This window comes from Excalfactoria chinensis, chromosome 3 (genome assembly GCF_039878825.1).
Source record: "Excalfactoria chinensis isolate bCotChi1 chromosome 3, bCotChi1.hap2, whole genome shotgun sequence".
Taxonomy (NCBI): Eukaryota; Metazoa; Chordata; class Aves; order Galliformes; family Phasianidae; genus Excalfactoria; species Excalfactoria chinensis.
This window is the reverse complement of record NC_092827.1, coordinates 48141991-48156334: the sequence shown is the minus strand read 5'-3', so window position 1 is coordinate 48156334 and position 14344 is coordinate 48141991.

Here is a 14344-nt window from a genome sequence, read left to right as displayed (position 1 = left end):
ACATGGCACATCAAATCTGGAAAAAGGAGAAGCCACAAGGAGATGAATTGCAGTGGCTGCTGATGGAGAGTATTTAAAATATTTGGCTAAAATACAATAATCTCCATTAACACGCGTGACTGTGATATCTCACAGTGTGACCTACTTTGGAGGAAATTTTCTCATCCTGGCAGTAACTACCACTAAAACTCATGCATTTAAATCAAAAGATTCACAGTGACATTTCAGCTTAAGAAAGCATCAGGGTGGAGAAAAGCCTTGCTGAGGCCATGAAAATGTTGTGTTTTACTGCCTGTTGTTAGTTACTGGTTTATCACTGCTGCTGTTGCCCCATGGCCTTAAGTGTCAATGGAGGACAAATAGTGGTCATTGCTAAGACAGCTAATTCGATGCTAACAGCCAGCACTGGCAGCCAGGAGGAAACTGCTGTGACCTGGCAGCCCCTGAGGCCCTTGTCAGCTCTGCTGCTAACAGCAACAACCAAAACGTTCCCAAACCTGGCTTTGCTGGGTAACTGCAGGAGTTTGCAGAGGTCTGCAGCCAGCAGGAGAGCCAGCTGTGGGATGGCCAGGTGGATGCTGTCCTCCTGCTTCCTTGCAGACCCACATCCTTGCTTGCACCATGAGTCCTGGCAGTCCTGCCTGCAGCTCTGAGATGTTTTGCTTAGCACTAGGGTCAAAACTATTTTGGAGGACTTGAATTAAGCTGATAGTTTTAAAGCAAAACTAGACACAAACCTGTGTTCCTTTCAAACTTCTGTAGATGGCCCTGCTTGAGCAGAGGCATTGAACTAAGTAACTGCTAGTGGTCCCTTTCAACCTTATCAGTTCTGTGATCCTGAGAACTCCTGATTTTTCTGGAATGGATCTTTTTTGCTGTTTATCTCACCTATTATCCTCAGGAAGCCTCCAAGCTCAGTGCTCCTCTGTATGCCTTCCCTAATGAAGCTAATTTGATAGGCGATCTCCCATGAGAGGAAATAGACTGGTCAGCCCTATTTTATCTTAAAAGCCAAATAATAACAAAAGTCCCCCCATTTATCTAGCTGCAAAAGGTTGCAGCTTTTGCCTAGGACACAAAATAATATCTTCTTCATAAGACCCTCTTCCTAGAAACATCTGGCTCAGGCTGTGGAGTGGTTGTTTGTCAGTGAGAACAACCTGAATCCCTCCTGTTGAAGTTGTTGTGCTTCGCATGAAACACTAAGTGTTTCACTGGAATCAGAAGGCAAAAGAGAGAGCTGTCCTAGCTAAATGGTTAGGATAACTATGTAGTTTCCATTCCTGGCTCTAATGCCTGCTCACAGATTTCACACTGTGTGACATAGAGGCACATGTGACATGAATAGAGTGCTCAGAGAAGGCCTCTGTCAGCAACCACTCTTTTGAGATTTCTTCTGATTTTCCTTCCTTTACTCTTCCAGAGTTTTCTCTTCCATTTCTATATTATGACTGAAAGAAAAATAGATTGTGAAAGCACTGGAGTTGTAGGGGAATTAAGATGTTCTCTTTCTGTTGTTCTTTTTTCTTTGTCTTTTTCCTTTTTAAGTCACTGCTTGGTAGAAAAGCTAAAATAAAAGTCATTCCACCATTCTGACCAATTGGATGAGTAATTCATGTACATAGAGGAAATATCCATACATAATAGGTATCACAATATTCATGAGTAGGGGAAAAAATCACAAAGCAATGTAGCATTAGAAACGTTTTAAAGACTTTATCATGTGCTGAGTAAGCACCACAGGGTTTTTACAGAGAGTAAAATTTTAGGTCACTTTCCTGATCTTTACTGAGACTTGGGGGACAGAAAAAGGAGCAAGTGCATATTTTTATTTTACATTTTATTTTCTTATGAGTCATTGCTTTCTTCTTCTTCGTGCTTCTTATGAGACTCTACATGAGCTGTGTATAATATCTTAGCTTATTTATGGATGCATTAAGTATCTTCTAAAGTTCACTGCATTCTCTTCCCTCCAAGCTATTCAAGCCCTTTTATTACTTTGTTCTTCTGAATTACTAAAGATATTTTATTCTACTCTGATCATTATACAAAAGTAGCTATTATATGGAAACAGAGATATGAGGAAGCTTTCTTTATTTATTTTTTTTCCCCCTGAAATGAAAGCCTCATTAACCAGATTAATTCTGTCTGGGCAAGTGCTCATTTTGACCCTGGTCTGGAAAATATGTAATGCTGTGTGGAGCAGGTTACTGAAACTTGGAGACAAAGTTTTGGTCTGTGTGATACCAGTGGGGGGTCTGGCTCAACAGCGCTCTCATACCTGCTGAGAGACTAATATGATTCAAAGACAGAAACAGAGTTAAAAGGTCAGAAAAGAAGTAGCTGTTGTATTTTATCATCTCACTAAAAAAATTGGGTGGGAATACACTGGCCGTGAAATCTTTAAAGTTTTCAATTAGTAGAAAGGGCCTGGTTGTGAGCGGAAAGGCCCAGAAACAGCATATTTTGATAGCAAAACAGCATGACTCATTGTAAGGAGTTTGATAACTGATCAGTCAATTCAGCTGGGGTTACTGGGGGCTAAGAGATCTCACCTGCTGCTCTGTTCCTGCTCTCTGGATACTGTGTAGCTACTGAAGAATGAATTTCAGCTGACTGTGAGCCCTTGTTTGGTTTCCTCTGCCCCTATGCTCAATTTTCTGTATGAGTCTAGATTGTGTTGTGGTGAAGTTAACAGTTCTATCTTTCTTGGTTTCTCAGAGTGCATTTCCAGTTCAGTACCTATCAGTTTCTTTCAGGAAGCTTGCACTTCCCTCAGATCATGTGCTGGACTAAAATCTCCTATGAATCTGTGTTACTCATTTGTTATGGCTGCAATGCTCCAGGCAGTTATTTGTCATCAGAAAGAAAAGTTATTGCATAATTATTTATTACACAATACCACAAATCCCAAAGCAATATGGTCATATACTTTCATACCCGCTTTACAACTTTCACTTCTGTATTGGGTTTCCTTGGAAAGATTTTGGCAGTGGGAGGTTGCAGGGGTGGTATCTGTGAGCATAGCCAGGCAGCTGCCCCATGTCAGATCAGAGCCAGCTCCAGCTGCCCCAAAAGTGACCCACTGCTGGGCAGAGCTGAAACATGAAGGCAGGAAGTGCTCCAGGCTGGAGCAGTAGTTCCCTGCAGTCCAGGAGGGGTCCATGGTGGAGCAGGCTGCCCTCCTGCAGCCCACAAGCACCATCCAGTGGGAAATGGCAGGCAGCCAGTTGGCAGAAGTTCCCTCCTGCATGGTGTAGAAAAAGCTTCCTGCTATCCTATATGGATCTGAGAGAGTACTAACTCCTTTGTTTCCTGCTGATGTTGAGCATAATGGTAAACACTACCAGGACTTGGGTGGATACAGAGTCTGTAAAGGCAAGTAGTGAGCGAAAGGACAGCTCCTGCCTCTTGCAAGGTTCTCAGGGAACCTTCAAGGTCTGAAGATAGGGATAAGGATTAAGCCCAACCTCAATGGAAGTGCTTTGGTGACTGCAGTCTCCTCCTTTTCTGTGCTATCTAGCTGAAGGTTATTGAAGGCATACATTTTGCAACAAATTCTTTCCACTTTTTCATCAATAGATGGCACTAGGCAGTAAGAAAGAACCATTTGTATGACATTTGGATCAGTAAGAAGACTATCTGTTTCAGAGCTCAGTACCACATACCGTATATGGCTTAAGATCATATTTTCATGGATTCTAGTACCCTTTTAATTTTTTTCTTAATAATAAAGAACAAATGATGAAACAAGAAACTGGCTCTTCTGATAAAGAGCTTCAGTAACGGTAGGCATGAAGGCTCTTTAGTGCAGATTGTAAGCATGGCTTGCAGTGGTGGTTTTCTCTGTAAAAACTCTGACTCAGTCTTGACTTGTTTCTTTACAATCACGATTTCAGTTCAAGCTCCTTAACTCTGTGCTGCAGGGAACATTCTGAGGATACTGACTGGCTACATTTTCCAGTTTAATGGTGTATACTGGGAAATAGCTTGTGAAAAAGGAAATGAGGAAAGGAAAAAGTGATAGCTGGGGAACCCCTCAATTAAAAATTCTATGAATTATGTGAATGCATCCTACATGATCAGGAGGATGTGCATTATCACTAGGTTTCCAAAAAGAGACAGCTATTATAATCCACCCTGAAACTCTACAGTCTTTTACATCAGGTCGAAGCAGTTAATCCTTATTCTGCAGCATGTGTCACTCACTCTGGAACAGTGCGTTTGTTAAAGAAAAGCAAGGGGAGAGCTGATAAGGTACTTTTAGCTCTTGTAGAAAACATTTATGGACCAGGATTAAGATTTCTTGATGGGATCAAGATAAAGTATATCAAAACCCTGGAAGAAGACACAATAAAATCAGTGGGAACAAATCCTTTGTGTATGTGTGTGAGATACAAAGGTACAAATGGCTGTTTAGCCCTCGCTAACTTCTTGAGTGTTAATAACTGAGCTTTTAGTAGACTACATATGCAAGTGTTAATGATCCACAGCTACTTTATCTATGAAAGCTTGTTTTATGTATAAAAATATTAATGCAAATTTAATTTTATTTTTCCCCCAATACCACATTAACACACAGTACTAGGAGTGGCTGCTGGTACTATATTTTCTAATGAGGCCATCCCATATGTTCTGATCTCTAGGGCAGCATGATCCAAATGCTGCAGCTTGACTGCATGCCAGACTGTGGGCACAAGGCAGAGCGTAAAGGAACCTGAAGGCAAAAAAAGAAAGAAAAAAAAAAAGAACAATGGAAGGTTTCACTTTCACATTTCTTTAATTTGCCTTCTATTATAGTAAGACAATGCACTTTGATCTGTCCAAATGTACACAGTTCTGGGTAGGGAACTACTTCTGCCTTATCCCAGAAGCTGCTCTCTGTAGTATATGTTAAGGACTCTCCTAGTGCTGTGATTTAATGGCAAAGACATTCTGGTGCCGTAATAAATGATGAAGAGCAAGCAGGTATCTGGAGGTGCCTTCTTTCACTAATACTTGCTGGGTCTGACTCCCCTCTCCTTCGTGTACAAAAGAACTACAAGCAACAAACTGCTTTATTTTGGAAGGAATATGCATTGCCACAGAAATTAATTGCTTTTAAAAATAGACTTGCAGCAGTCACGAGTGAAGGAAAAGCTGTAGATGCTCTGTGTTTGGATTGCACTCCCGACTTTAATTACGGAGTCTTACAAAATTGTAATCTCAAAATTAATTCAAATTGACTTGGAAAGGGAAACTTGTCATGCAGATTGAAAGTTGACTGTGATACCATAAACAAAGATGATAGTAAATACAAATGTACTTCATCCAAAGCCAAAGGCTAATGGTGATTCTGAGCACTGAAATCATTTAACATCTTAATGAATGACCTAAAGTGAGGAGCAAAGGTTGTCATTGGCCCTTGGATGAATCTTAGGACTGGAGTATAGAGCCTCTAGAGCTAAAATGTAAAGTTCTAGGCATCCTGAACTGTGGCTGCACGTTGAGTACCAGGAGGATATTTTATCATGCATGTAGCAGTAGGTTACACTGATAGGATATTCAGTGCTGAGATGTCTGGGTACTGGCAATGAATGCAAACACCCAAAAATACAAAGGGGAAAAAAAAAAAATGCAAACAGGAAAAATAACTTTATCACAAATCTCATAAAAATAAGGTAGAAAAACTCAGGTTCTTTTTTTCTTTTCCTTTTTGTTCCTTTCCTTTCCCTTATTACCATTTTCCCCACACCCTTTGTTTTGATCAGGAAAACAACAGAATGTGATTCAGTAAGATTTAAAGTAAGACACTGCAGAAGCAGGTGGGTCCAATTTAAAGTACATTCAGTGGGACACAGGAATGCGGGGAGCACCACAGATGAAAGGGACAAGTAGGTAATGGCAGACAGAAAACCTACTTCAATGAGAGACTCATAAGTTCAGGCTGGGTACCTGACATTTCTATTGCAAAACCAGTCATTTCACAAAGGTGTATTCTAAGCAGAATATCTTACTTTTCAGTATGCTCATCTTCTGAAACGTCTAAAATGTTCAGGCATTTCTTACAAAGTAACTAATCTTTCTGTTAGAGTTAGGCTGTTCAACCCAATGCTAAGAGTACCTTGTAGCTACTGCTGTGAAATATACCTAGAAACCCCTCCCTCCCAACATCTGCTTTTATACAATCATTTTATGTGAAAGAAAAAACAAAAAACAAACAAACAAAAAAAACCAAACAAACAAAACTTTCAACTAAAACACAGGTTGAAGAACTTCATAAGCTCCATTTCCCGAGGTAAGCAGGCAAAAAGTCATCATAAAATGCAAAAAAGACCTATGTACATGTCACCAGGTGATTCTGTTGGCAAGCAGCAGCTAAGTGAGACATAACAGATGAAGAGCCAGAGGAGCACAAATTTGTAGCCTCTGTTCAGTTTGCAGCATGGACAGAGCTTGCTTATGGATGCTGGAAAAATGCCCAGAAAATTCAGAATTCATGCAGAGCCAAGGAGTATGACAGAGGTCAGTTTTGTCAGAGACCCAACTTGGCATTGCTTAACCTAAGCCACAGCATAATACAGTGATGCTTTCCAACTGACTTATGCCAGAACCCTTTCAATATGGAGTTTTCCAAAAGCTGTATGAAACTATAGAATAACCTGCTATAAAATAGCAAGGGAGACAGCACTAGAAAATGTATTATGGGACAGGAAAATAGAAAATACTAATTTCAAAGTACCTGAACTCTGCATTTGCAAGCGGGCTCATGAAAAAAGCCCAAGAGATCAAACTCTTCTCCCAATTATTTTATAACTTTCAGAGGCACATGTCTAAGAAGATGTGACATTGTTTTGTAAACCCAGTAGCTGAAGTTGAAATTTGCCTCTGAAATTATGCCTCAAATGTCTTTCCCTTAACCAGGAGAATAGAGGTAATAAGGAGATTCAAGATGAAGATGGTGGTGTGGTGCTGAGCCAGCATGTTCTGCCTGATCCAGAAAAGCCCCCCCAAGACCTACCTCTCCCTCCCACGATATTCAAGAAGTCTGAAGAAATCCACTATCTAACTGATGAAGAATTATTGAATCCACTTGCTAAACAGATTTCCAGATAAGCACCGTTTCTTTTGTGAATCAAACTCCTTGACACTAAGTGAAACACTGCAGTGGGTCTTTTGGGAATTAAATACATTGACTGCCGATGTTGTTTCTAAGCAGTTGTTTAAGGGTGTCAGATAGTAAGACCATTCACAGCAGCTAGCAGCATACCAGAACTTTAGATTTTCCTTGCTTTGTAATTCACCTTGGTGGCTTGCTTGGGTGGATGGGAGGAGAATATTTCACTTTCTGATGTAAATATACTTTATGATTAGCATTTTTAAATCAGAAAACACAAAATACAGCACAGCAACTTCTGATAACTTTATATAAACAGCATTGATCAAATGCCTTCTGTACTATATTCTTCTTTCTTTTGTGCAGCAAATTGGTCACTATTTTCATTGTAGAAAGCATTCACAAATTTTCTGCTATGACTTTCTTTCTTTTTTTTTTTTTTTTAATTTTTATTTTTAAAATGCATATGGTTTGAGTTCCATTTCAATGATCCTGACAGACATCCAGGACATTTTGAAGCATTTCTAATCAGTTACTTCTTTATTTATTGCATAATAACTACCCAGAAAAGAAGATTCTGTTGTTTTTGCCATGGTACCATTGATGATGTAGAACCTGATTAAACCTGCTAGCATGGTGTACGCATGACTGGACAGATGCTTTGTTGTTTTTCTGTCCTTATAGAAACTCCACTTATGCTCAGGTCTGGCAGCTATTTAGAGCAGCTTTGACTAGAGAGGTACATCTTTTTGTATGCCACTATTTCTTACCTAGTGGAATGAAGGCACAACTTTGCATATGCCATATGCCACTATTTGCAGTGCAATTCAGACGCTTCTGAAAACACTTTATATCCTGAACTGAGATCAGTGATGGTAGAGGCGATCTAAGAAGATCGGAAGATCAAGGAGAGAACATCTGTACCCATGTCTTGTTCAGAGGATCATCAAGGGACCAAGATAGCAGGGAAGGAGAAATTGCCCTAAGAATCATAATCCTTCCTGTAATACACTTTACTTACTATACCAGAAGCTACAACAGAAACTTCTTTATCCTGTTCCACAGTGATGACAAGCTTCTTCATTCTGTCAGACTTTTAAAATAACTGTATACTTGGCTTGGTATTGCACAGAGCAGGGATGAGAAATGAAATTTGTATCAGCACACAACAGCACAACAAAACCATAGTAATTAAGGGGTTATGCTAAACTCAGAATAATAGAAAAAGTGTTCAAAAATACATCTTGTGAAACATTTTTTGTGTCATTTTATTGACTAGTCAGAGTTTGCAGAAGTTCCTTTGCCCACTAGTTTTCCTGGTGAAAGGAAAATAAAAGTAGGAAGACAACTTTAAACTTGGTACATAAACCAATAAGGTGAATGTGACGCGTACTTGTTCTAAACTTTAAAGAGAAGTATTTATTTTTCATCAATTCATTTACATGTTTTTCTCTTTTCCTCTCCTATCCCAATTATTCTTTTCTTTTTACAATGCTCCTGCTAAGTACTTGCAATCCAGCTGTAATCTGTTGCCACAGCATTTGTACAGCTGAAAAGAAAACATGACAGAATTGTCAACATGTTTTCAACTTCATTAAAGATGACAACCTGGTAATCAGCTATGCAGACTGTATTATCCCAGTACACAGGGAAATCTGAACTATTTTCATGCCATAAAAATCATCCTAGCAGCAAACAGCATATCCAGAGTTGAGTTGCTCAGCTCATGCATTCATGTTTCCTAATAAAATGCTTTAGGAGAAGTTGGAATTTGCTTTCTTATGCCTCTGTGGAATGAAGTCTAATTCTGAGCCACTATTTGATCTAGTGGTAGAGTGTCAGTATAGCTGTGGTACATTTACTGAGGACAGCTGGTTTTGAGGTAAGATCAGAGCTGCCTTACCACTGAATTTAAGAACTAAAATCTGTCAGGGACAGCAAGTCCTGCTCAGAAAGAACCAACTTTGCATAATTCCGGTAAAATTTCATCTTATTTTGATTTATTTTGACTAAAATTGTGATTATTTGGAAATGTCATGTGCCCACAGATAGGAAATTTCTTTTTCCATAATTCCACCGATGAAAAGCATGGTGTATCCTTAGAGAAATATTTTTGAAAATGTGCAAAGACTTCAACTGACACAGAGGTGAAAAATGGTGCAGACAAGGAGAAAGAAGTAAAATTGGAGAACGACAATAACATAAGATGACATCCACGTTAGTCAGAAGACACAGTTCCTCCCCCTCCCCTCCACCCAAATAAAAAGAATCTATTCTAGACCTTTAGTACTGAAACAAATGTATTTTAGGCAAGGTTTGGTTGAACAAAATAAGTACCCTGATGCCAAGTTTGGAGATGTTCGTACAAGACAAGTTCAGGATAGAAGAGCATACAAAGGCACTGAACAGGAAAAAAAGGAAGTCTAGTCAGAATTCATCAAGGCCAGCATTACTGACAGAGTTGAACCATGGGAAAAAAGATCAATTGTTTTTCAGGTACAGGCAAGGTGATATTTTCTAAAGAAAATAGAAAGGAAATAATCTTAAGGTGATGCAAAGAAACTCCCTGGAACAATTTTAGAGATAGTATCAAATAGATATGCAAAAAATGTGGTTCTCAGGCATGAGATTAATCTAAATGGGAAAATGCATATACAAGGGAGAAAATGACAACAGCTGCAGTAGTCAGATGAAACATCTCTAGCTGAAAAAGGAGAGCAGTTGCAGGCAGAGAAAGACAGTGTGCACAATGTGAAGAGAGGAAGACAGAAATTAACCAAAGTTGACTTCCTAAGTTATAGAGATCGTTATGATGTTATATGATGATGAGCTGTATAACCAGAAATCAGACATAAACAAATAAAGCATGAAGGCAACATCAAGATATGAAAAGCATTTTAAGGAAAGCATGTGGTAGAGCACAACCATAGGAAGCACGTAGTTTCTGCCAGATCACATCACTCAAAGAAAACTGCACGCAAGCAGGACTTCTTGCCAAAAAGCTGATGTTCTAAGGCTGGATAAATTTTGCTGTTGGAAAATTTACTGGCCTAAAAATTTTTCTGGTCAAAAGTCCCCAAATGAGAAGCATACAAATGTGGTGTATCAGTAGCAAGCATCCATCACATTGTGCATGTGTTGCATAATGGCTGTGTGCACTGACTGTCCAGATTTGCAGATTCATTTGGACAGTGATCTAGGATTCCAGAACACCTGGCAGTCCAAACTCATCCCCTTCTGGAAACTGAAAAAGGCAACTTAGGAAGAAAGCTGTACCACTGTTGTCAAATAAGAATTTGCATGAAGCGTGTGAGAGCAAAGCATTCTGTACAACATGGTATACATGCACAGAATAAAATACAGTCTAAGTCCCTGCATAGTGATTAGCCACAGCATAGAGACTCAGTTTTGCTGCAATGCAAACTACATATGTACTACTTATGCTGCATGGTTATGTTACCCAAGTTGGTCTACCAGAATAGACAAAACAACTCCAAGCATTGGGTCCAAGCTACAACATTCACATGGTTTATCAGCAAGGCTGAAATAGTCACAGAGGCACTGAGGAACTGCAGAGTTAGATGTAAATGCATGGACTAATACTGTTACCTTGATACCCATGAGATAGCTCTGAGAGCAGAGTCCCTTCTGAAACCATCTACCTTAGCATCAGGAAGCCTGATTTCAATTTATTATCTGTGGGATGCCTATGGAGTTGTCTTACAGCAGAGAAATTTGAGTAAGATTTTCTTAATTTTTTTTAAGGAATACCTGACGCCTTCCAAACTCAAGGACTCAGCTCCATCCAAACATAGTGCAAGTAGCAGTCATGCCATGATGAATGTCACCAATGGCATGAACCAGTGTAGGAAATGAGCAAAAACATATGGCTGAGTATGTTGGGAATCTCAGTGGCTGTGGTTACTAACACTACTGAGAGATACTCAGAATGGGTATGGAGCTACTAAATCAATTAGCAAAATTAAGGAGAGCCTCTACTGAGCCTGAGCTACCTAGCATCTCCCACTCATCTCCCTTTTTCTGCTGATAATGTGATCACACAAGACATGACCTTGGGAAGTGTCTCACTTGACTTTCCTTCCTCTCTATAGCTCAGTTAGAGTTTATCTGTACTAGAGGGCATTACTTACAGACTCTCTTCAGCAGGTGCAGTCTGCATCTGAACACTGTTTCAGACTGGACAAGGGAAAAATTGAAAGTAGACTGCACTACTTGTTTAGAAGGCAGCTCTTCCAGATTATACCTTCTGATATACTCTTTCAGTATCTGCGCAAGTTCGGAGAGGGTGAGGTGAAATATTAGAGGGAGTAGAAGTCCTTGCTATTGACAAGCTAGTACATGGAAACACTCAGCAAAAACCTAATAGCAGTACTCATATGACGGAGCACCATCTAAAACTGAATCATAGCAAAATAAAAATTGGTGTTGCACAAGTTACTCTGAGCAGGACTTAAAAACCAACACACAACAACAACAAACCCCACCACACCAAAACACCTCTGGTCCTGTTTGAATAAAGAGAACACAAAGCATTTTTAAATCATCAGGTTCTTGTTGGAAAAAATCAGAACCCCTAACTGTGTTGGTTTACATAGCATAGATTAATACAGTTCTTGTTTATGAAATCCAAGGTAAAAAGCAAAAAGCATGTTATTGGGAAAATTTGATGATAGCTTTGAGAACACAGGGGCTGCATCATTTTTAAACAGCAGTCAATGGCAACAGTAAATGGCAGCAGCAAATTCACTGGATGTACTCCAGGGTACATTCCTAGAAATTTCAGGTTATGACACTGAAAAGGTAGGTATGTTATGAAGAGTGGGTGATTCAATAATTTTTGTAGGAGACACTTCAGGGCATGAGGAATGAGAATGCAGAATAACCACAGGAAAATTGTGCTCAAATAGAGAAGAATTTGCCTCTGTCACTGGTTGTCAGCACATACTCTGCAGTATACTTAAATAGATCACAAACCTTAGAGGCTATACTTGACAAATCTTAAGCTTTAGTCCCAACAAGACTTCACACATGATCATAAACCTACTAAGGTAGTTTTGTTTGTTGTTTATTTATTTATTTATTTTAAAGGGAGCAGAAATGCAGAGGAAAAACAGAGAGCATGAATGTGATTAAACTTTTATAAAAATAAGTCAGGATGGCTTGGCCAAAACAAGTTCTTGTGACCTATCAGGATTTCTGGGGTGTAAGAAAACAAAGCTAGCCTGGAAAATGAAAGAGAGCAGTGACACTGGAGAAAACTCCTTCCAGGAATCAGAAAAGATTTATGAATCTGACAACAATGTTATGGGAAATCTGAGAATCAAGCATCACTGGACCCAACTGAGTGTAAGAGATTAGATACGCTTAGCACATGCTGCTGTTTTGTAACTTTCTTTTTCATTAGGCAGTGAAAAGTCTACAGCAACATTTGAACTACCTGAATAAACTGATCTGCATTAACAATTTAATAGCCATTTTATAAAATAACCATTTTAACCATTTCCATCACAGAAACTGCTAAAGGCAGAAAGAGGCTCTTACACTAAAAGATGATATACTTTAGAGAGCCTAGGAGCATGGACATCTTACATAGAGGATGCCCTTAACCTGACACTAGATTGTTATTATTACAAAAACATATTTCAAGTAGTTTCAAGAACTGATGTATCACTGACCTCTGGACTTTGTGACTCAAAGAGAACACGTCCAAAGCAACAGCAAAGAGTTCATACTATGAACCACAGGACACATTTGAAAAATTTCAAAGCACCAGCATTTCATTTATGTGCATACACATTGTCAGCACTTGTATTGCCAACCATCCCGTGGTCTAGTGGAGGTGCACACAAATCAGCAAGAAGGTTCTGGTACTGTTCAGAAAGGTCAGTTAAGCTGCTAAAATGCTCTGGAGTCAAACATGTCATCTTCACAGGCTCTGGTAAGGAGCTCAGAGCTGTGGCCTCTGAGAAATGCACATCTTTACCTTTAGGAAGCCTCACATCAGGGTGAAATAAAACAAATAACAAACAAAGAAATAAAATAGAAATACTATTCATGATAAAAAAACCAGTAAACAAATTACTTTTCAAAACAGGATTATAAGGGTCAGTGAAATAACAACACCTCAGGCTTTATATTCCATCATGATTTCTGAAAATTATAGTTAGGAGCTGCTCCTGTCCATTTGACCCCAGAAGGTGATGGTCATACAAAACCCACAACACTGACATGATGATTCCCAGCAATCTTCTGGGATAAAACAAACAACAAAACTCATAGCTTACACACTCTGTGGAAGACCTATGATAAGAACTCACAGAACAGACTTTGTTATCTATGTGGGAGAACACACAGACTTTAAAACCCAAAGCATCTGCTGAGGTGTCTCCTTTCTATGATCTAACTACATTCATTGCTAGCATCCTAACCATAGCTCAGAATGTAGTTTTTCCTTGAGCTTTATCTGGCCTATGAAAGCTTACATGCTTCTGCTGAGAGGCTTCAAAGATGCACGTACTAACAGTATGATATTTTTTTACTGTATAAAACAAGCTTCCTGAGTAAGTGCTGTATCTGTTATTCAGAATTGCCTTAGCTGCGGAAGGAGAAAACATCCACATGATTCTATGAACTGCACTGCCACATTAGTTGAGAGTAAAACTGTGCCCACCTGCACCTGATTAAGCAGTAAGATAACTCATGGTTGTAAAAACTAATGAGACTCACCTGTCTCCCCACCTGCTCTAAGGCTCATTTTTTCTTCAGGGATCTTTCTCTTTCATGCACACACCTTCTCCCTGCTACTTGTTTTAAGTTCTTTATGACCTTCTGTTTCCCCTCTCAAGAAGCAAAACAGAATCAGTCACTTCCTCTATATTTTCCAGGGAATTCAACCCATGAAGAAGCTCAAGCTCTAACAAGTCACTGTTGCAAGGTGGAATGATACAAAGATGGATACAAAGATGGTAACAAAGATGGTGACAGATACTCAAAAGGTTATTTATAGGGGAAAAACTTACCAATATGGATGCCTTCACTGGGAAATGCTGAGGCAATCTCCACCAGGGAGCAGTCTCCAAGAGATGCTACCTTAGTAGTGGTCAGCCCTTATATGAGGTCTGGAGGAGGTGGAGTCAAGCTCCGCCCCTTCCAGGAGCACAGCTAAATTACTTTCACCTGTGATCCCACAGCTGACCTGACACTTGCCTCAGCTGATTAATCAGAGGT